Source organism: Zonotrichia albicollis, chromosome 2 (assembly GCF_047830755.1).
Source record: "Zonotrichia albicollis isolate bZonAlb1 chromosome 2, bZonAlb1.hap1, whole genome shotgun sequence".
Taxonomy (NCBI): Eukaryota; Metazoa; Chordata; class Aves; order Passeriformes; family Passerellidae; genus Zonotrichia; species Zonotrichia albicollis.
The window spans coordinates 15,986,965-16,008,773 of NC_133820.1; the positions used below are offsets into that span (position 1 = coordinate 15,986,965).

Genomic DNA, 21,809 nt, shown 5'->3' on the forward strand with positions numbered 1-21,809 from the left:
ACACTGCCGTGCCCACTCCTCATCCCCCCCAAGAGCACAGGGAAATTTTTTAGCTAAAAACCAACCCCAGCACGGCGCAGCTCGCCGCGGCCGGGATGGCGATTCCCTCACGGGTGGCTCCGGAGGCCGAGGGCGGGCAGAGCGGCGCTTACCTGGGGGAAGCTGCGGGAGCTCGCAGGGGCTGGGAGGCGGCGGAGGGAGCCGGGAGCGGGCGGTGCTGCCCGGGGAGGAGTCACGGTGCGGGGCAGGGGCTGGGGCAGGTGCCCACAGGTGGATGCACCGCCCGCCCGTCCCCTTCCTCCCGTGGCGGGCGGGACCCGGCGCTGCCCGCCCCGGCCCCGGGGCCCACCACAGCCCGGCGGGCCCGCAGGGACACGGGCTGCCCTTCCCTTCCCAAACCTTCCCTAGCCCCCAGCCCTCCTCTTCCCGAAAGGGGAGGCGGTGTCTGAGCCCCCTACCCGTGTAAAACTCCCGGGTTTGGCTTTCGCTGCTCCAGCCCAGCGTGCGGCGGCTGTGCCCTGTTTATTGAACTCCCTGTTGGCCTCCGTTTCAGGGTGTTGCAGGAAAATAAGGAGCCACAGCCACTTCCCTGAACTGGGCAGGTCAGTACCTGATAAAGGTTGCTCGTAAAACACCGGCCGGGGTAAATGACTTCCGTTTTCTTTGGGCTTTTTTAGGGTCATTTAATAACGGGGCGCTCTGGGGAAATTACTGCCATCTCAATGGTCGCGTTACTCACAAGCTGTGGTGCCACCTGTAAGGAAATCCTGCAGTGAGGGAGGGTTTTTCTCTGCCAAAGCTGAGCTCCACAGAAAAAAAAAAAAAATTAAAAAAATAAAATCCACTCGCATCCCAAAACTTTTCCAGTACTACTCTGAAGTTCTCAAGTGAAGAAATTCCACTCACTGTTAATAACAGCTCTGATTTAGCGGCAATATTGCTGCATGCTATGTTTAACATCTCTGTAGGGGGACTGCAGATAAGGCAAAGTACACAAGTTTGGCATGCAAGTGTCTGGGCTTTGTTTATATTTCCAAATGCATATCAAGGAATTCTATCAATCGTACCTTCAGTATTTTTCCAGGTCTGTGTGTTTGTTCAGAGAGAACTACGAATCTGCGACCCCTAGGTACAAAACCCTGAGAAATATTGTCTAAAACATCTTTAAACTTTAGCTTATTTTTTTAAATTGCACCATTTTGGGTGCAAAATGGTCCTGAGCTCCCAAAAGGAATCAGTGAGATTCAGTCATTTTCCAGTATGGACTCAGTTGCAGTAATTTGATCTCAAATTTCACCTGAAGCAAAAGGTAAAATCATCCCAGACAAACCAAAACACTGCAGTGTCACCTTCTGTGGTCTCTAACATGCCCACCTGTGTGGCACATCCTTGTCTTTAATTTACAGCAAGGTCTTCAGACCTTAGAGATGTTTTAGGTTTGAAGCAGGGTGCCTGGTCATAAGATTTCCCTGTTAAGTTCCTTACCTAAATGGAGAGAAATAGCCCCATAAATTGTAACTTGGCATCAGGGGAAAAAAAAAAACCCTCAATATCTGTTCAGTTCTACTAGAGAAGCTGCACACTTATTTTCTTTGGAAATTCATATATTTTTCTCTTTGAAAGTCATTTGGACATTATGTACTCCTGTACTTATAGTGTCTCATTTCTCAATTCATAACCTAATAACTTAGAATTCAAAATTCTATTTCTTTTGAGTTTAGAATATCCTGGAGCTCAGTTTGGATTTGCCCAAATGTCTTGCACCATGGCTACGGATAAGGCGAGAGATTTAAAATATATATTCTGGTTCCTGTCTGTCTGTATGAAGCCACATTGAAGGTATCACATCAATTCAGGTGTCACAAGAAGAACAGGGCAGAAGGACACGGCAGCAGGTAAAAAACACTTTGTGCTCCTAAACCCTTTAGGAGGCTCGGAAACAACACCAGAGCAGCTCGGTTCAGATGAATGAAAGGAGCTCTGCTTGGTTACAGCCTTGAAGGTCTGGGTGCTCGCCAGCAGCTCGCTGATTTACCCTGTTAACACCTTTTCTTCTCGGAGAGACTGAGCTGGTCAGGGCACAGGCATTCCCACCCTCTTTCCCCCAGTTATTCCCTCCCTCCCGGTTGCTATCTGGCTTACTAAAAGGCCTTGCAGGGCTCTAGAGTAGTAAAAGCTTTTATTTCTTTTTATTTCTTTTTTTTTTTTCTTCCCCCGCCTGGGTTAATATTGCCCGAGGTTAACTCAGCTCGCTGACAAAGGTCAGAGGAACAGGAGGGCCTGGCAGCGATGGAGAGGGGGTCAGTGCCTCCCCTTGGCAGCAGAAGCTGCCTGGTCAGTTCAGCTTCTCCTCCCCTGTGTAGCTCCTGTCCCTCTTATCTCATCCCAAATTGCTCTGTGATAGCGTAATCGTGTTTCAAATCGTGCCGAGCATTCGCTTTATTAATGGGTTTCAAACAAGCTCTAAAGGACAGATCAGGGCAGGGTTTGGTTTTTCTGAGTGGCTGCGTGTTTTGGGAGGAGCAGGCAGTGTCTGGGACAGGGACGTGCTCTTGCTGGGCAGCCCGGGGGTTTCTGCCCAGAATTCAGGGTGTGGAGACCTTCAGCATGACCCAGCAATTGCTCCAAACACCTTTATTGCACTTAAATATGAATTTGTTCAATGGTATTGATCATAAAAATTAATAATAAGTTAAATGCTTAGCAAACCACTTCCTTCCCTGTATTTCTGGATGTTGGGATGTGTTCTTTGGTTCTTCACAGGAATGCAAGGTAACCTTTCCCCAGAGTGGTGCCAAGCAGCTGAATAAACACACAAACTGATAAATAAACTGATAAATAAACTGATGAATAAATGCTCCTTTTTGGTGTCTGGCATCACTTACATTCTACATCCTGGTTACTTTTGGCTTCCTATGGCACCTCCTCGAGGTTCCATAAGGTAGCTCTGCCCACCCTTTTCTAGGATCATGGAATATTCTGGGTTGGAAGAGACCCATCAGGATCATCCAGTCCAGCTCCTGTCCCTGCCCAGGCCCCCCAAAATCCCACCCTGGGCATCCCTGGCAGTGCTGCCCAAAGGAGCTCTGGCAGCCTCGGGGCTGTGCCCATTCCCTGGGCAGCCTGGGCAGTGCCAGCACCCTCTGGGGAAGAACCTTTCCCTAAATCCACCCCAAACCTCCAGACTCAGCCCCATGGTGTCTCACTGGCCACGAGAGAGGAGACTGGGGACCTGCCCCGTGTTTGCCAAGCCCACAATGAGGTAATTTGTCACAACTACCTTTGTTTCTGAGAGCACTTTGTCAAAGTCCATTTCCCACTCAGTTAATGGCCAGGTCGACAAATGCTCCCTTGTATTCTGACTTCTGCCTGTGTGTCAGGTGTCTAATCAAAACTCCAGGGCTGTGGGAGATAAAGTCTCCCCAAATCCAAACATCCAGTACTTACTTCAAGCACTCAGGGTGAGCTTGCCCTTGACACTTTGGGATTACAGCACAAAACTTCCTTTTACCATTCCAATAGAACTGCAATTAGAACCATCTCCGGGGAATTCTGGTGCTAAAACCCACAGCTGGGGAAAAAACCCCACCAGTATTCAATATATGCTGTCCTTTCTGAATTTTTTCTTCCCTTGTTTTTTTTCTTCCCATGGTACCATGAAAGATCTCAGTGGTTGACAGAAACTACAGGTACCCACTCACCCATAAAACTACACCAAACCTGGGAACATAATTAGTCATTCAATAACTAAGCTTAAACGGAATGTATGTTGACTTTGGAAGTACATTTGCATCTGGCTGGTATTGCCATGAATACATACACATAAATTTACCTGTTGCAGGTATAGCTGAAAATCAAGATAAATGGGCAAACATCTTCAAATATAATCTTTATTTTTATTACTCCAGCTGTCGAATGAAGCAGAAGGTGGTTTTTGTTAGGGTATTAACTAAATATGCTGAAAAAACACACCAACTTAAACCAATTACTCTGTTATCTGGGAAGCAGGAGAGGGTCTCATGGGCCTGCAGATTAGAAAGGTGTGTCCTTGTGAACATTCTCACTTCTCTCCCTGCCTTTCAGAAAATATTGTAAGACTTTGAAGCCCCACACAGATGGAAACCCATAAAATTGCCCAGACTCTTTTTAGTTCTCAATTAATTTTTTTTTTTCTTTCCCCTCCCCATTCAGTTTTCTGGTACAGAGGCAAAGTTTTAGAGTTACAAAATTAAATTCTTTACTATCTCGCAGAGGGAAGGCAGGAATAATAAGTGACCTTCACTTTAGTTCAGGTGTGTGTTGTTACAATGGGTTTCTCCTCTGTTACTGTATAACAAGAGAGAATAAAAATTCAAATCCTTTCTCTTTGTTAGATTTTTCTGGGTGTATCATGTAAATACAGCTGCATTTTCCCATATCAGAAGAGAATTTGACCTACAAATTTGACCTCCTATCCACATTAAAACAATCCTACTTTTGTGGGGCAGAAATTGAGTACCAATTTTCATTTATTGAATGATTTTTTCCTGAAACTTGGGAGTTGGTTTTTTTTTTTCACTGATCTGATAGTTTCGTTTTGTCTTGCACTTGTAGCACAAAGCAGCAATAAATCCAAACTGCTCAGCTAATTAAGCCAAGTTTTAGTTACTCATATGCCAGCCTGGTCTGAAGCAACGACAATGCAGCAGTAAATTTGAGTTTCAATGCAGAATGATCTCACTGTTCTCATAGAAAGAAATGTCAAAAGTGCATTTTAAATTAACATTTTGATTTTTTTTCTATTTGCAAAAGAAAACCTACTCAGTTCTTATGTGATTGACTTCAAGAAACCCGAGAAAGAACTGTGTTTCAGTAGAAATTAGAATCAAATACATTTAGTCTTCCTGATGCATACAGAAAAAATACAAATAAGTAAAAAAAAAAGAAACAAAGCACAATAAATCTTAAATTAAGGTGTTGGGTTTTTTTCTGAATCAGAAACCAAAAATAATGTTTTAGATGTAATCTTGGACAAAATTAACATTGATTTAATGAAGCCAGTTTTTCTCAACTGATAGTTTAATCATAATATGTTTTTTTAATGTTGACTGCTAACCATGCCATCTCATATTTAAAAAAAAAAACTTATTTTCTAAAGCTCCCAAAAGATCAGTGGTTTGTCATTTATTTGGTAATAATTCTATCCTAGATAAATTAAAAAAAAATGAACAAGACCTTTTGAACAGCTGAATTTTCTGAATACCTGCATGAGATACGCAGAGATAAATCCCATCCGAAAAGAATTGCCTTTTGTTTGTCTGAATAATAAAGACAGGGGATTTTTTTCCACTTTCTGTACCAGTTCAGCTCTAGATTTGCTGCAGTTTCTATCTGCCTGCATTTCCTGCTCTGCAAAAGGGAATTAATGGTATTCAATATCAGGAGGAGAACAGCTATATTCACATTAAACCAAATATTTATAAAATGCTTGGAGACTTGTTGATTGACCTGTTATAAAAGGGTAACAATAAAGTGTCCTCTTTATATTTACCTGCAGCTAGACAAGCTTTTATGGCCTGTTCCTGCACCAGGTATAAAAGTACTTGATTATTATCAACAATGGTACATTGTTTTAATTCCACGATAAATGGAGCAGATGAAGTCAGAAAACTGTAAATCACTGATTGGTCAACAATGCACTGATCCACTTATAACAATGCACTGATCCAGGATATAAAGGAGGAAAAATGCAGCTCAGTTTCATCTGTTTATATTCTTCAGCAAGCCAGTAGTTCACTCAGGGCCAAATATTTTAAATTGTGATTATGAGAAAGTGCTGTTTGCTTATGCAGTTTTCAGAGAGCTGTGCTTTCCATGGAAGCAGACAAATGTGTTGTCCATAACTTTTGGCAAGACAACTTTGTGACTACGGCAAGATTTTTCACCTTGATTCCAATAGTTTCAATTATTTTACTTTACCTTTCTTCTTGATTTTAACTGAAGTGGCTCAATGAAACACCAATTTGCACCATGAATATAATTTCAAGTGGAGGAAAAATTATGATTTCTGGAATTATTTCTGAATCACAGTTGCCACTCTTCCATGTTTTGGTATAAAAATGATTAACTTGTAGTAGGACGTCACACTCTTGTCACCCTTGCTGCATTTTCCTCGTTAATGACTAAAATATGTCTGACTTCATCAGTTTTAATTTAGGTCTGACTCTCTTTATTCTGCCTCAGTGGCTCCTTGAATTGCTCAGAAAGAATTTGTTTGCTTGCCTGCTGCCTGTGGAAAGAAGCCTTGTGTTTGAAGGCACAAATAAAGCCAAAATACTTCTTATCTTTAGAGAAGGTGGCACAAGGAAAGAAATCCTTTCTGGTCAACAAGAGCTGTGGCATTAGAGTTTTCCTCTAAGAGGTGAAAGACTGATGCTTTAATTCAACCTTTACCTCATTTCCAACACTTTGTAATTAAACAAGTAAATTTTTCAAGAGGAAATTCCCATGCTAGGTTAACCAAATTGATTTCTAGATTTTTAGTTCATAGATCTCTTTTGTTATCAAAACCCAGCCACACTGAAAGATACCAAAGCTTCACAGGAAGCTAAAAGCAGTTAGCTGGAAGTGTTTGTTTTCTCTGGGGTTGGTTGGACATTGGTCATCAGCCTCCTGTAGGAGCAGCAGGTGAGTAATTTTCAGAAGGTAATTTGAACCCATCCTGGGAAAGGAGTACAAGCTGGCTGAGACAAGTTTCTGTTGGTGATGGACCTGTTTACTGAAATATTTCTGTGTGCACAACGGCAACAGTCTCATAAATACCAGCCAGGGCTGGCATCTGCCCTGCTGCTGTACATGAAACTGCTCAAAGTGCAGGTGCAATAAAAACCACTCAACAATGTTGTATGGGCACTGTGGAAAATGGCCCTAAGAAATGGGGATTTTCACAAATACCCAAAGCTGACAAACCCTCTGCTTTAGATCTTAACATTTTACCCCTATCACTAATTGGTCAGGTGGGTCATTGCAAAATGCTGATTATCTTGCTGTCTCTGTGGGCAGGTTTTGAAGGAAAAAATAAAGAATGGATGGCATGAATGGAAGCCAGGTAAGTGAAGCTAACCCACTGATAGTTAATTTTATGAACATGTGTCTGTAGTCAGGGATTTTATTTTATTTTCCCACTTTTTTTTTTTGCTGCTACATGCTGCCTAATACACAAGCTGTATTTGTTGTGGGGCAGTTGTATTTCCATTCCCTGCATTATTTTTTAAGTCAACTTCAAGATCATCCTGCCCTCGCTGATTTGGAGGAAAGCACATTACAAATTATTTTTTAAATTTTCCTTTCTTTTGTCCCTTTATTTATGGCCCTGGTTTTGTAATTTCTGCTCATGCCTATGTACATGTGGCAGCTGTTAATATTAACTACACAGTCATGAAACCTTTACCGTGCTTTATCTTTCTCTGCCCTTCTTGTATCTTCAAAACAAAACAATCCTCTGCCCCTGCTCCCTGTGAATTTAGTCCTACTGAACCGGATAAAGAGGATTTCCACACCTTTGACCACAGCTGCAAGGTGCCTGTTGTACAAAAACAAGGAGTTCACCTCCTCTTGAACCGGCTGAAGTGGCAGAGAGAGTTTGTAACTCCAGATTCCTGCTCAGGAGTGATGCAAGACCTCGGTGCTTGTGTCCCCTGCCCCTTCCCAAGGGAGCCTGGCTTATCAGGAGCACCAGTGCCAAAGCTGGGAGGCTCAGCTGGTAAACACATGAAGTGCAGACCTTGGAAAATAACAATTCCCAGGTTGTGGGATGGATAATCCCTCGAAGAGCAGCAGGACAGCCAAGGTGGACACCTCTGCAGAGTGCATGTAGTGGATGTTGGCAGAATTTGGGTGGGTTTTAATGTATTTTTTTTTCTACAGCTTTTAAGTACAAATTAACCCTCTTATTTAAAGTTATCCTGTAAGTGTTATCCTATAAATTATCCTATTAGTGTTAACTTAAGAATAACTTAAGTTATCCTAACTTTGTGCATTTTGATACCAGTCAGATTTGTTGGAAAAGCCTAGTCAATACACAGTCTTTTAATGGTGGACTACACTTTAAATAAGAACTATGGGATTCCACACAAAAAATACGATTTTCAGGATATCCTTACATAGAACAGAGGATCCTTACAGAAACTCAAAGAGGAAATCACCCTTTGAGTGCTGGGAACTATGAGAAGACCTTCAGGCAAAGAATTCACAAAATAACCTGATTTCAGCATCCCATTGCACACCCCAGAAAGACAGACTTGGAGCTAACAATTCAGGAGAGTGTCTGTACTTCAGCACTTGTTTGATCCCGGTGTGAGAAGACTTGGAATTTCTTAGATATGCTAAAGGTGACAAATCAGCCCTGATGCCCATGAGCAATTTCATCAGCACAAACTGCTTGACCTCAAGCACTCAGAGTTTGTCACTTATACAAGGATTTCCAGGAGGCCACTGGAAATCCTGTGCACCCAGAGAAGGTAAATTTGATGTAATCTGAAATTGTAGCACGTGTGAGGGAGCTGCAGGAGTTGCAGCCTTGACTCTTACCTAGGTGGGACTTTAGCTGCTCAGAGTGACCCCAAGATGTGTTAGAAAGTCTTCTCCCAGCCTGGTGCTTGAAGAAGGAGTCAGAACTCTTCAGATCTCGGTCTCAAGGTTGCTTATTGTATCTTATCTATAAAATTTTTTCTCCTGTCCAGCTGAGGTCTACTCAACAAGACAGTCCAGGCACTCTGCCTGTCCCCGGGTTGGTGTTATCTTTTTATACTAAAAACTACGTGTACAATATTTACAATTTCTTTTCAATACCTATCACCTATGTTATACAATGAGCTTCTACTCTAAACCAATCTAAAGGTGCCAACATCACAGCAGAAGATGGAGGCCAAGAAGAAGAAGGAGAAAGGCTGGACATGCCCAGATTCCTCCATCTTGCCCCCTGAACCCCCATTCTAAAAACCCCAAAAAATCTATTTTTCACCCCGTGATAAATCCACTATCATTCTACTTAAACTGCCGTGGCTTGTAATTCTTCATATAAAGGTTGGTAATTGTTTTTTCCAAGGGCTAAATCAAAGGCACAGGGGTCTTGGGCTCTGTGCCAAGGTCTCTGAGCCCCCGGGCAGATGTTGGAGTCCTCCAGGGCAGCCAGAGAGATTTCCTGGGTTCTGACAAGAGGTCAGACTGTTTGTCAGGCTCTGAACCGGGCAAGAACAGCAGGGTTTGCCTGTGGTGAGATTTCACCTATTTGCATGTGAACGGGGAATCCTAATGCTGCTGTTTCTGCACAGATTCATCCTCAAAGGGCTCCGGGATCAGCAGCAATAATCCCTTAACAGCTGCTTCAGGTGCTCCCTTCTGCAGGAGGAAAGCAGGACAGCAGAAATTATTTCAGTTGAGTTCAGCCAGCTTGTCTTGTGAGAGAGGAACTGTCACAGACATCTTTTAAGAAAAATCCTTTCCTTAGGATTTTTCCTCCTGAGAAGCTGGGAGGCCTCAGGAACAAAATGTAAACAATGATTATCTGCTGCTGTGGAATGCAACAGGTGCATCTGTGATTGGTCTCATGTGGTTGTTTCTAATTAATGGCCAATCACAGCCCAGCTGGCTCAGACAGAGAGTCCAAGACAGAGCCTTTGTTATCATTCCTTGCTTTTCTATTCTTAGCTAGCCTTCTGATGAAATCCTTTCTTCTATTCTTTTAGTATAGTTTTAATGTAATATATATCATAAAATAATAAATCATCCTTGTGAAACATGGAGTCAGATCCTTGACTCTTCCCTCATCCTGAGACCCCGGTCACAAGGGACAATCCTTTTGCCCTGGGGACATCCCGTGGCCCAGTGCAGAAGGTGAGCAGTCCTGTGAAGCACCCCTGAAGTTGTGTGCCCATTCTTGCGGATACTGTTGTGCACAAAATGCACCCAGAGCTAAAACTGTGTCCTGGGGTGACATTATGATGCTTGTATCCCCATTCGTGTGTTCTGTTTATGCTGGATCATCTTATGGATGGGAATGCTTTTTGCTTCTGCTCATTGGTTAATTTAGCTAAGCAGTCAGAATTTTTCCCTGGACTGTTTTTCCTTTCCCTTTTCTGGAACTACTCGAGCCTGCTCTGGACTGGGGCCTGGGAACACCGAGAGTTTGCACCCTGTGGCCTAGCGGGGCCTACTCGGGGCAGCAGCTGCCCCAGTGCCAGAGGGACTGATAACAGAGCCACCACCCCCAATAGAGACTTTCTGAATTTGTCATCTTTTTCAGAGCAGTGACAGAGTGGTGTCATCCTGTATTGTTCATTTTGTGTGCTGGGAGGTGCTGTGCCTGTTAAATAAACAGGTTCTTTCCACTTCCCTCTGAGGAATCCTTCCCAAACCAGTTGGGTGTGAGGGGTCATGTGGAGGTTTTCTCCCAAATTTGCCCTAAACCAGGACAAACTGAAAAGCAAAAGCGTTAAATATAGGTTAGAAACTGTTGTAAAGTAATTGATAGACTGTTAAGCATGTACTGCCAGTTTGGTTATTATATTGTAAAAGGGGTTAAAAGGGCAGGTATAAGAAATATGGTACTCAAGGGTACCACCAGCCTGCCTGCACAGAACTGTAATGGGACAATCAAGTGCCTTAAACCTTCATGCAAATGAAGGATCCAAGAAGAAACAAATCCAGAGGGACAAAAACCAGGATAAAAAGGGGTTTCTGACCCACTGAATGTGTGCAGCTCCATCTGGAATATCAGGGCCATCGCTGCTGAGCAGCCCCAGTGATGGGAATGCTCCGGCTCGGCCTGCGGGCCCTCACACTTTGGGCCTCTCTTTTTATTATAATAAATGCTGAAATCACCTCAGTACCAGGAGCTTGCTCTCTTTTTTAACAGAAAGCACTGGGCTTCCACCCATAACACTGCTGTCCTGCTCAGAGAGATGTCCTACCCATCACCTGAATAAAAGGAAAGTGACAATAATAAAAGGCTAAAAAGGAAACCTGCATCCCTCTCAGAGGTGCCTGAAAGTTTGAATCTCCCTTAACAGCAGGAGTTTAGACACTTGCTTGGACACAGATTGGTTTAAAACCTGCAAGAAGACATTTTTTTGGTGTGACTTTCAGAAAAAGGGATGCTGTGATAGATAGAGAAGGGGCTGGTTTGGCTTCAGAGAAAAATGGTTACAGAGCATGAAATTGCAGAGCAGAGGAGCAGCTGTGTAAGGCATGGGTCTTTAGGGACAAAACAAAAATACATTGAGGCACCCTGATTTCACTCTGATGCTTTTGAGGTTCTCTCTTGTGTTTTTGTCTCTGGTTAAGTGTCCACAAGAACACTGATGCTTAGGCTGTCTGGAGTTACCTCCTGAATGTGGGCATCCCTTGAAGTCCGTGGAAGGAACAATGTGGAAATGCACTTTTACTTAGGCATAACACTCCAGTCCTCACACAGCACATGCTGTTCCCAGGCCACTATTTCTGTCCCCTGGGAGCAGAGCAGTTGCAAATTACCTTCCATTGAGACTATTGTCTAGTGGGGTTATGGATCAGAAGCTTGATTTTCCCTCCTGGGTTCTGCATGGAGCACACAAAGCCACCTGGCTGAGCCACCCAGGGTGATTGGCTGCCACCCACAAGTTCTGGTGTTTTCACTGAACTATAAAATATTTGCTGAAAGAAGTTTGAGGTGCACAGTGTACAGCTGCAAATGATGCTAGGAAATGGCACAGGCTTCTGTGGGATTCCTCCCCAGGAGGGTTTGTCATTAACAGAAACACACCTGTGAGAAACAATTCCTCACTTTGAAAATTTAAAAAAGTTTATTAAAGCTTAACAAAGATACAACAAAGGACTACATAAGGAAAAAGCTGCAGCACTGGGAACTGCCCCTCATGCACACCACATCCCCAGTTCATCTTCAAGATGGATGCTCAGTGTTTTATACCCCTGGGGCTGCATCAGCCAGCCCTGGCCCCTCCCAAAGTCTGTCAGTCAGCTCTTCTGTGCCATTTATCAGTGCAAACTGCTTTCTTGTCACTGGATTGGAGCTCAGCTGTTGCCATGCCTCACCCCCTGAGCACCCCCAAGCTTTTCCATTCCCAGCTGCCCCATGCAAGGGACACCTGTGCAGCTTCTTTGTACCTGTCCTGGACAGCCCAGGCTGTGTGATGGCAACAATACAGGGGGGAAGGGAACTGTGGGGAGAACAGAGGGCATCTAAACTACAATGACATAACTGTACATCACTAAAGCTTTCATTAATATTCACACAATAGTTATCCCTTAATTGCCAGAGCAAATCATCTCATTGTCCATCTATAACAGATCTGTGGTAGAAGTTTGCACCAAAGGGGATTCAGGTATGTTCAGAAGCTGGTAGATCTGTAAAAAGCCTTGGTTTAGCCAATGGAGGTGCTGTGGAAGAGCTCAGTCGGGTGGATGTTAAACCTGAAATCCAGAGCTTTCCCAATGCCTGGCATGGTACAGGCAGGGTTCTGTCAGCTCCAGGGTGTGTGTGAGTCAGCACAGGCAGGCAGCCAGAACAACCACAAATAGCCACAAATTTATGATAAAACACAAGTAATAAACTGATCTCCATTACCTCTGTCAGCAGGGGATCCCCAAAGCAGAGGCAACGAAGAGGAGACACAGAAATTGTTAAACTGGTGCCCATGCCAGGGGATCTCTGGCCCTGCTGTTTGCACAGGCTTATCAAGGGTTATTCCAGCTGCAAGGTCACCTGGGCTGATTTACAGCCCTCCTCCAGTCCTGCTTTTTAACCCATTCCTCCCAAGACTGAGCATGAAAGCACTCTGCCAAATATCTGATGTGTCCCATTGAAACCTTGCCTGGAAAAAGAAAACAGAGCAGCTATTCAGGAGTGAAAATCCATACCAAATCAAGAAGGAGCTGGTTCTCCTTCCTGGTGCACACAGATAACTCTCTGTCCTTGCGTGAAACCTTTGCCAAAGCTTTTAGGAGTGCACCCAGGAAAGCACAGACTGTAAAGCCCCTGGAGCTTTTTAAGAAGTGTGTCCAGAAATTAAGAGCTGTGCCCAGTCTGAGAACAAGCTTGGAGCTGGCATCCTCCTCCATCCTTGGCCTTGCTGTTCCATGTCCTTCAGGAATGTCAGTGCCTTGTGCCAGCTCAACATTCACTCAGGCCGGACTTCAGAAGTTACTGAAATGACTGGGAAAGCTCAGGTACATCATGATCCTTGTTTTAATTAAGAGATTGTGTGATCTTCTCCTCACAGGTGCTGTTCAGTGTGCAGAGACCCACAGCTAAATCTGAGATCTCCTGAAGGGAACACTTAAGCACAAACTGTTTTTTCAAGGAGTTTTCTGGTTTAAAGCCCAGTTCCTCAGGATAAAGATGGAGTTTTCCTCAGGATAAAGAGGGAGCTAAATTCCTCTTTTTCCCCCTGGACATTCATGGATGGTCCATCTCGTCATGCTGCCTTTCACAGCTGCAGTGACAAACTCCATGGAGGACACCACTGCAAATGAAAAGAAAAAATAGAGCTTTCAAGATCTTGGAGGGAAAAATAAATTTTTTTTTTCAGGAAAGAGCCCTGCTGACTCTAACACTTCCTACCTCAAATGTGTTCAGTTTTGTCCCAGAGCATCTGACCCCAAAGCAACATACAAGAGTGAAATTAGGACCTCAAAACAATACACAAGGCTCCCACAGGATGGTTTGAGAGGTGGAAGACATAAAGAGTTGACTACAAAAAATCTTCCAAAAATTTTCCAGAGACCCACTAATGGGCAGACACATTCCTGGGGAGGCAGCCTGGCTCTATCAGCATCAAAGGGGCAGGCAGTTGCAACAGGCTTTGCAGTAACTATGAAGAAAACAAGATGAAAAACATTTAATGGGGTATTGCATAAAACAGGCAGCCTCAAGACAACTTGAAAAACTTGTTTCAGTAAAGCTACGCAAGAAATAAGCAGAAAAGCAGTTATTTTGTGTCCTGTGATGGATGTTTTTCGTGGTTTTGGCTGGACCTTTTTGCTTGGTTTTTGGGTTTTTAAACTGAATTAGGGAGTCTAAAGCTAGTGTGAGCTCTTTTGTGCATTTCTTACCCATTCTGCTAACCATAAAATTGCAGGACACCCTCTTGTAAAGATTTTCCTCAGACAATTTTTTCTGGGGTGTGAGATGCCCGGACAGCATGGTACCACTGGTGCCTGCACCACTTTGGTTCTTTGGGGTTTTTAGTGTCATTTATCCCTTAGAATGACACTAAAAGGGGGAATGACACTTAGAAAGGAGTTCTTTTGGTCATGTTAACAGAGGTTGAGAGGTGCTGGCAGGAGTTGCCTGGATGTGGACATGAGCTGCTTGCTGACCTGAACACCTCCCTCATTTCTTTGTGACTCACATCCACCTTCTGCTTTTCCAACAAAACCAGCACAGAACTGTCCAATTTCCTCCTCTTTTGACCCACCTCTTTCTCTTCCTGGCACATTTTCCTGATTTAAATTTACAAGACCATTGCTCCATTCTGGCCCCTTTAAAAATATAATTCCATTTTAAAAAACCACCAAAACAACACAAGAGAAAGGGTAAACCTTCTCTCTGAGTGTGATGTCCATAGGAGAGGGGGTTTCAGAATCCTCTTGCATTTTGTTGTGAACTTCTGCCAAGTCCATTTTGGTCATAATATAAAAACATTTTAATATTAAATCTTAGAGATTATTCAAATGATCAGCTGTATAACTGCAGTGAGCACTCAGCTTCTCATAGACTGTGCTGAAATGACAGCAATGAATGCATTGAAAAATAAATGGCAGCAGCCAGTTCCTTTGAAATCCAGTTTATTTCTTCATAAGGCACCCCATTTTTAAAGGAATACAGTGTATCTTCATCCTTATCAGCAAAGGCTGACCTTACATAGCTCAGTGAGGACAAGCATGCATAGTTTATAACTGACCCTTTCCTCCTGCACTTAATCTGGTGGAACATCTTGCCTAAAAGCACAAGTTTAGGATTGCAAAGGAGCATTTTTGCCCTTGATTGCAACACAGGTGAAGTACAGGTAATACATGCAACGTGGCCAGGGCTGCTGGCTCTGAGAACTGAAATTGCTGAGGGTAAATCCTGGCCCCTGGCTGGGCATGCACTGGGACAGCCCTTCTGGGCTGGGCTGGGAATGCAGGGGACAATCCAGAGCCTGCAGAGCCCTCTGCTTTCCAGCCCGGGGAGTTTTTTCATGGCATAGATAAGGAGCCAGACATTCCTCTGACGGGAAAGGGGAGGTGGGATCTTGCTGGCATGGGTTTTGTGGAGCTTGGGGTGAGTGCTGTGCCCTTTAGATGCTGAAAATACCCAAAAATCCAAGGTGCTCGGAGAAAATCCCTGTTAAGGACGCAGTGAATCACTGCTGAAATGTTCAGGAGGATGTGGCACTTTGGGACGTGTTTGAGGTGTGATTTTAGGGGGTTGATGGTGGGTCTGGGTGGTCCTTGAGGATCCTGTGGCTCCATGATTCCCAAATATCCCAGGCCAGGTGCAGCACTTGGCCTTTTTGAACCTCATGAGGTTCTTGTGGTGCCACTTCCCAAACTTTTCCAAACTTTTCTCAAACTCTGGTCTGGCAGCGGGACTGGAAAATCTCACTGCTCTCTCCCAGCCTCGATGATTCTGTGACTAATGAGCTGGGGGAGACACAGTTTAATTAAAGCCATTAAAAAAAAAAAACCACACACACACAAAAAACACAAACAAACAAACAAACAAAAAACAAAACCAGAAAAAAAAAAACAGGCTGCTTATAAGATTTTAGTACTCTCAGAAAAGTGTCTTAAGTGCTAGAAGGTGGAACATAATTTACAAAGTTAAGAACTTCAGCTTCATGTATCTTCTCCCTCCTTCCCTTTGTTTTCTGGTCAAAACCCTTAAGATTGATTCAGCTCTCAGAACAGGGACTTCAGAAAGTCAAATTTAGTTCAAAACCCAATAAGATCATTGGGAAATGTATAACTTTTAAATTTCATTTAGTTCATTCATTCATTTCAATAAATATTGAAACAAACTCCATAGGATTCTCTCAATTTTTTCCTCACTAAAATTTACTTCTTGTTTGTTTGACTTACTAGTACTGAGATTCACCTAAGGTGCAAAAGGTTTCAAAAACTGAAACTGGAAAGCCATTTAGAAAAAAGCTAAGTCAGTTGTTTTACTGAATCTGTAAAGGGGCTGTAGAGAGGAGAAAATATTTGCGTGTTTGAATCCTAGGTAGATACAGAAGTAGACACATAGATCCAGATTTCTGAAGGGAAAGTGTGCCACAAAGTGTGTGGGTTCAGTGTAAAAGTTTTTGCTATTCTAATTGCTCAATACTATTTAGTGAAAGAGCTTTTGTGCTTAACTATAAATAATATATTTAATGCCAGAAAGAAAATGGAAAGGATGAAAGTATGTGGGTTTGCCTCCACCTAACTCCTGATAGCAAATAAAAATTAATGATCAAAATAACAGCAAGAGGTGTGAACTTTCTCATTCATTATTCAGTTTTTCTTTTGTTGTTACAAACAGTATTTATGGTTCTTTGAAAATGAAGCTGTATGCACAAAGTACAGTGCTTATTACCACTCCTATTATTGCAGATCCTTTGTTTGGCCACAAGTCCTTAAATGATCAAGCAATAGTTTTTATAAGATTAATACATTTACATCTCAAATGCATGTGCATGCTGTTTCATGAGTAAACTGGATGAATCACAGCGTCAGAATAATATCTGCAGGCCACAGTGGAAGGAGAGATTTTGAATTGTTTTATGGGTGTGTGTGAGAGAACAGTGAAGTGAGATTCTGGGAAGAGGAGGTTGGACTTTACCCTTCTGCTTCCTCCAAAACCTGCCTTCAGTAACACGTTCAGAAGTTCTAAAATTATAGGGCCAAAATGCAAAGCTTACACAAGTAACTATACTGAAGACTAATAATTATATAGTAAGAAAGCAGCTGGCAAAAACTTATCAGACTGGATAGCACCACAAGCTTTTAAAAATTTATGTTTATTAATTAAAAATTACATTTATTAATATTAATTATGTATTCAATTAAATGTAGTAAATTCATATTGTTGGAAACCAGATGAAATTAATCCCAGGGGTAACCAATTAAAGGCAGTGCAACTATACAAGAATTTATTTGCAGCAAAACATTGAGGGGAGAGGTGTTATTAGGAGGTTTAGAGAAAATGAAGACATGAACTAAAAATAATAAAATTAAAATTAAAGTTTTAATCAATTTTAATTAAAAATTATTCAAAATTAAATTTTAATTATTAAATCATTATTTTTATTTTTAAATAAAATTATTTAATTTAAATAAATAATTTAAGTTTTTTAAAAATGAAATTAAATAAAAATTAAAATAATTAAAATTTAAAAATAAAATAAATAAAGTAAATAAAATAGTAAAATAAATCTCATTAAGATGGGAGCTGATCAGAAATAGAATGGGGAAAAGAAATCAGAAAACTACTTCTGCTGGAACTTGGGATAAAAATGTTCTATTGACTGTGATTTTGCAGTGGGGTGCTTGTGTAAAATATTTTAAAGCTCGAATTTTTAGTATGGTGATCTTAATTCAAAGACATACCAGAAAATAAAGGGACTACACAGAAGGAGAAAGCAAGGACGGGCCACCTGGTTGGTGCCCCAAGGCACTACAAAGCATGCAGGGATATGGTTTGGTTGCCAAAACCAAAGCTCAGCTGGAGCTGAATCTAGCAAAGGGTGGGAGGAACAAGTGCTTTTCCTTTAAGTAGATTTTGCAGTGAAATGAAGGCTAAGGAAGATGTTGGCCTGGGGCTTGGGACCCCATGAGGGCTGAGGTGCTCAGTGCTGTTTTTGCCGGGTTTATCACTGCTCAGGTTGGTTCTCTGCCCTTCAGGAGTCTGAGCCCCTCAGCAGGGGCAAAACCACAGGCAGGGAACACAGAGTTAGGGAGGACTTGGGCTAATCAGCCACAGACAAGACCATGGGAGGCATCTGTGGATCTGGGGAAGTGGCCTCTGTCACTGCAAGGCCACCCTGTCATTCTCAGTGAGGTTCCTGATGACTGGAAAAAGCCAAATAAAACACCCAGCCTGAGGAGGGACAAGGAGCAGCTGGGGGAGCTAGAGGATGGTCAGCTTCAGCTCAGTCCCTGGGGATGTCAACAAATCTTCTTAAGAAGCCACTTCCAGACACAGGGAGGACAAGAGGTTGATTTGGAAGAGCTAACATGGATGTACCCAGGGGTGGCTGTGCCCTTCCAGCCTGAACACTTTCAGAGATGGCATGACAAGCTCTGTGTACAAAAGGAGAGAAGAGGACACCATATCCTAAACTCCAGCAAGGCCTTTCACAGTGCTTCCTTCCATATCTTCATTACCAAACTGGTGAGATATGGACAGGATAAATGGGTGATAAGGGGGGCGGGAAGCTGGCCTGACTGCTGGGCTCAGAGCATTGTTTGTAACCCCTCAGTGATCCAAAGTCCAGCAGCGTGCCTGGGGGATCAATACCCAGACCAGGAGTGGTTTAAGCCTTTATTAATGACCAGGACAGCAGGACAGGGAGCAATAAAAATTCCCACTGTGGAAGCAGTCAATACACTGGGCTGCTGTTCAGAAGGACCATGGCAAATGGTTCAGCTCTAGAGAGGCCTTGGGTCCAGTTTGGGGCTCCCAAGTCAAGATATGGATTTTTAGGAGAAAGTCCAGCACAGGGCCACCAAAACAGTCAATGGGCTGGAGCACAGAATGTATAAGAAGAGTCAGGGTGAGCTGGGACTGTTCAAGCTGCAGAAGAGAATTTAAATTTCCAGCACAAGGGAATTTATCACTGCCTGGGGCTAGGCCATGGGATGTAGCAGAGGATGGAGCCAGGTTCTCCTTAGAAGGACAAGAGGCAATGGGCACAGGTTGAAACATTGGAATCTCTGAGAGTAGGCACCAGAAAAAGGAAATACCAGCATGAGCCTGGTCAGACTGGGACCCAGAGAGGTTGTGGGGTGGAGATTCTGAAAACTCAGTTGCACAAACTGAGCAGCCAGGGCTGACTGACCCTCCCATGAGCCATGGGCGATACTCAGTGACCTGCCTTTCACTGAATTACAGAATATTCTGAGTTAGAAGGGACCCACAAGGTTCAACAAGTCCAACTCCTGGCCCTGCACAGACAAACCCAAGAATTAATGGATTGAAATGAACATAAATTTGAAGACGAGAGTACCAAAGACATGGACAGGAGCTCTGCAGAGCTTGGTGCAAGGACATACCTGTGAAATGTAACAGGAGGAAAACCTAATCTGAGTTTCAGGGAAAATAGTAAATCCTCTTCTCCATGTTTCCTTTATCTATTATATTTTTAAGACCTAAGCAGATCTTTCTTGTTTTAGCATATAATCTCTCCAGAGCTTTTCTTTCTGATCAATTTTCTGCCCAAATTCATTCAATTAAGAAGGCAAAGCACCTAGCAGCCTGGTTTAGGCACAAAGTTAAGCAAAAACCTCATTATAATAAAATAATTTGCATATTATTTTACACATACAGCAATTTTATTTGTGGGGTGCTGTTAGAGAACAAAATTTCACCATCAGCCATAAGGAAGGCAATGTGTTTTTCATATCTGTCTGGCTGCCCGAGGAATTACCATAACAAGATAAAGGATATTAACAGTTAAACATAAAACTGAGTTGAAGGTGCCCTTTCATGCCTCGTTATATGAATAAATCAAAAGTTTGAACAGTGACATTTCCGTTGGGCTGTTTTGCTACTGAAGGGCTTTTATTTTATAATCTTATAATTGGTACTTGCACAACAGCTCTGTTCCTCTCAGGCACGTTGCCATCCAACTGTACCCATCACGTGCTGGGTTTTGGGGCTCTCAGCAGTTCAAGTTACAGGGAACAAATTTAATGCACATTTCAAACCAAGTGAAGTCGTTTACAGGTTATAAATTTAATGCACATTTCAAACCAAGTGAAATCGTTGCTAGGAGGTCATGTGTGCAAGTGGACTGTGCAAATATCAGTGAAAAACATGGGATTGTGTGTTTGGAGACACCTCTAAAAATGGGTGTGAGTGCTATGCAGGGGGGTAAGGTATGGCCTGAACTTTGTCTTCTCCTCTCTGCTTGTCTTCATTTTCACAGGAAAGCAGGATGGAAGAGGGCTACAGCTGGAATCTTCTAGATTCTGCAAGAATCTAAAGAAAGAATCATGGGATATGAGGATGAAGACTGTCACAGACATCTTTTATGAAAAATCCTTTCCTTAGGATTTTTGCTCCTGAGAAGCTGAGAGGCCTCAGGAACAAAATGTAAACATTGATTATCTGCTGCTGTGGAATGCAACAGGGGCATCTGTGATTGGCTCATGTTGGTTGTTTTAATTAATGGCCAATCACAGTCAGCTGGCTTAGACAGAGAGCGCCAGCCACAAACCTTTGTTATCATTCCTTCTTTTTCTATTCTTAGCTAACCTTCTGATGAAATCCTTTCTTCTATTCTTTTAGTATAGTTTTAATATAATATATATCATAAAATAATAAATCAGCCTTCTGAAACATGGAGTCAGATCCTTATATCTTCCCTCAACCTCAGACCCCTCTGAACACGGTCACAGAAGATGTCCTAAGGAAGGTCACTGATAAGAGAATGAGCAACTCTCTATACCTGTGGAGTACCCACCATCCTGGCACAGGGAAAATCCACGCTCAGGTTATGGCCACAAATCACACAGCAGGTGGGCTGAAGTCTTTGTCCCTGTCCCTGTCCCTGTCCGTGTCCCAGCCAGCACTTCCCACCCCACTGACCTTCAGGATCAGATGATCTGCAAAAACTCAGTCTGGCCTCTTGGACTCTCTTCTGCTCAGAGTGACCCCAAGATGTGTTTAAAAAATCTCTTTTCCCAGCCTGGCAGTCAAAGAAGGGAGTCAGAACTCTTCTATTCTTGTTCTCAAGGTTGTTTATTATTTCTTATCTATAAAATTCTTTCTCCAACCTGCCATGGTCTGTCTGGCAGGTTGGGTTGAGGCACACTGCCACCTCAGAGGCAGTGCTGTCTTTTTATACTAAAAACTATATGTACATTATTTACCAGAACTTCCCAATACCTATCACCTATGTTAGACAGTGCACTTCTACTCTAAACCAATCCCAAAGTGCCAACAGAAAATGGAGAAGAAGAAGAAGAAGAAGAAGAAGAAGAAGAAGAAGAAGAAGAAAGGCTGGACACGCCCAAGTTCCTCCATCTTGTCCCCATAACCCCCATACCAGAAATCCTAAAATCTACATTTTCACTCAGTGATAATTTTATTATTACACTATTCAAATCTCTGTGACTTTCAGGTCCTCGTACAAAGCTGCCAACTTGCTCCAGGGGTCAAAATCAAATCCCCAGGTGTTCTGGGCAGCATGCCAGGGTCTGCGAGCCCCTCGGTGGGGTCTTCGGCAACTCTGGACACCCTGAGGGATACACTGAGTTCCGACACCTGAGGGGTTTCAGTGGTGCTAAAAATTTGGATTTGAGTTTGGTTCCACAAGGCTTGGCCTCATTCTTATTTGTTTTCCTTCTCTTAGCTATTAAATTGGGAGCAGACAGCAGTTACCTGCCTGGCATTGTGAGGATAAGCACAATAAACAGGATCCAGACACAAAGGTCTGAAAGGTAGATTATCTTTTATACAAATACGGAACTGCTAGGCCTTCTAGCAAAAAAAAAAAAAAAAAAAAAAAAAAAAAAAAAAAAAAGCAAACAAAAAAAAACACAAAAAAAACAAACCAACAAAAGGAAAGATAAGGACTGAAGAA

General features: G+C 42.8%; 1 protein-coding gene and 1 long non-coding RNA gene across 7 annotated transcripts in view; one reads left to right on the plus strand and one right to left on the minus strand.

Annotated features, from left to right (window-relative positions):
• Positions 1-311, minus strand: part of TMPRSS2 (transmembrane serine protease 2) — a 21,934-nt gene extending 21,623 nt beyond the window's left edge. For both annotated transcript variants that reach the window (XM_074534121.1, XM_074534116.1), the window contains exon 1: positions 153-311. The gene's annotated coding sequence lies outside the window, so the exon portion shown is untranslated. The remainder of the gene's footprint in view (positions 1-152) is intronic.
• On the plus strand, positions 52-20,481 carry LOC141727842 (uncharacterized). Of its 5 annotated transcripts, none has more exons than XR_012578690.1 (4): positions 52-602; positions 1,722-1,895; positions 7,042-7,087; positions 7,506-9,807. It is a non-coding gene; the product is annotated as an uncharacterized LOC141727842 (long non-coding RNA). The 5 variants fall into 5 exon arrangements; XR_012578688.1 differs by lacking the exon at positions 7,506-9,807 and adding an exon at positions 20,151-20,481 and having other exon boundaries at positions 54-602; XR_012578687.1 differs by lacking the exon at positions 7,506-9,807 and adding an exon at positions 13,257-16,591 and having other exon boundaries at positions 124-602.
• Positions 20,482-21,809: the final 1,328 nt, after the last annotated feature.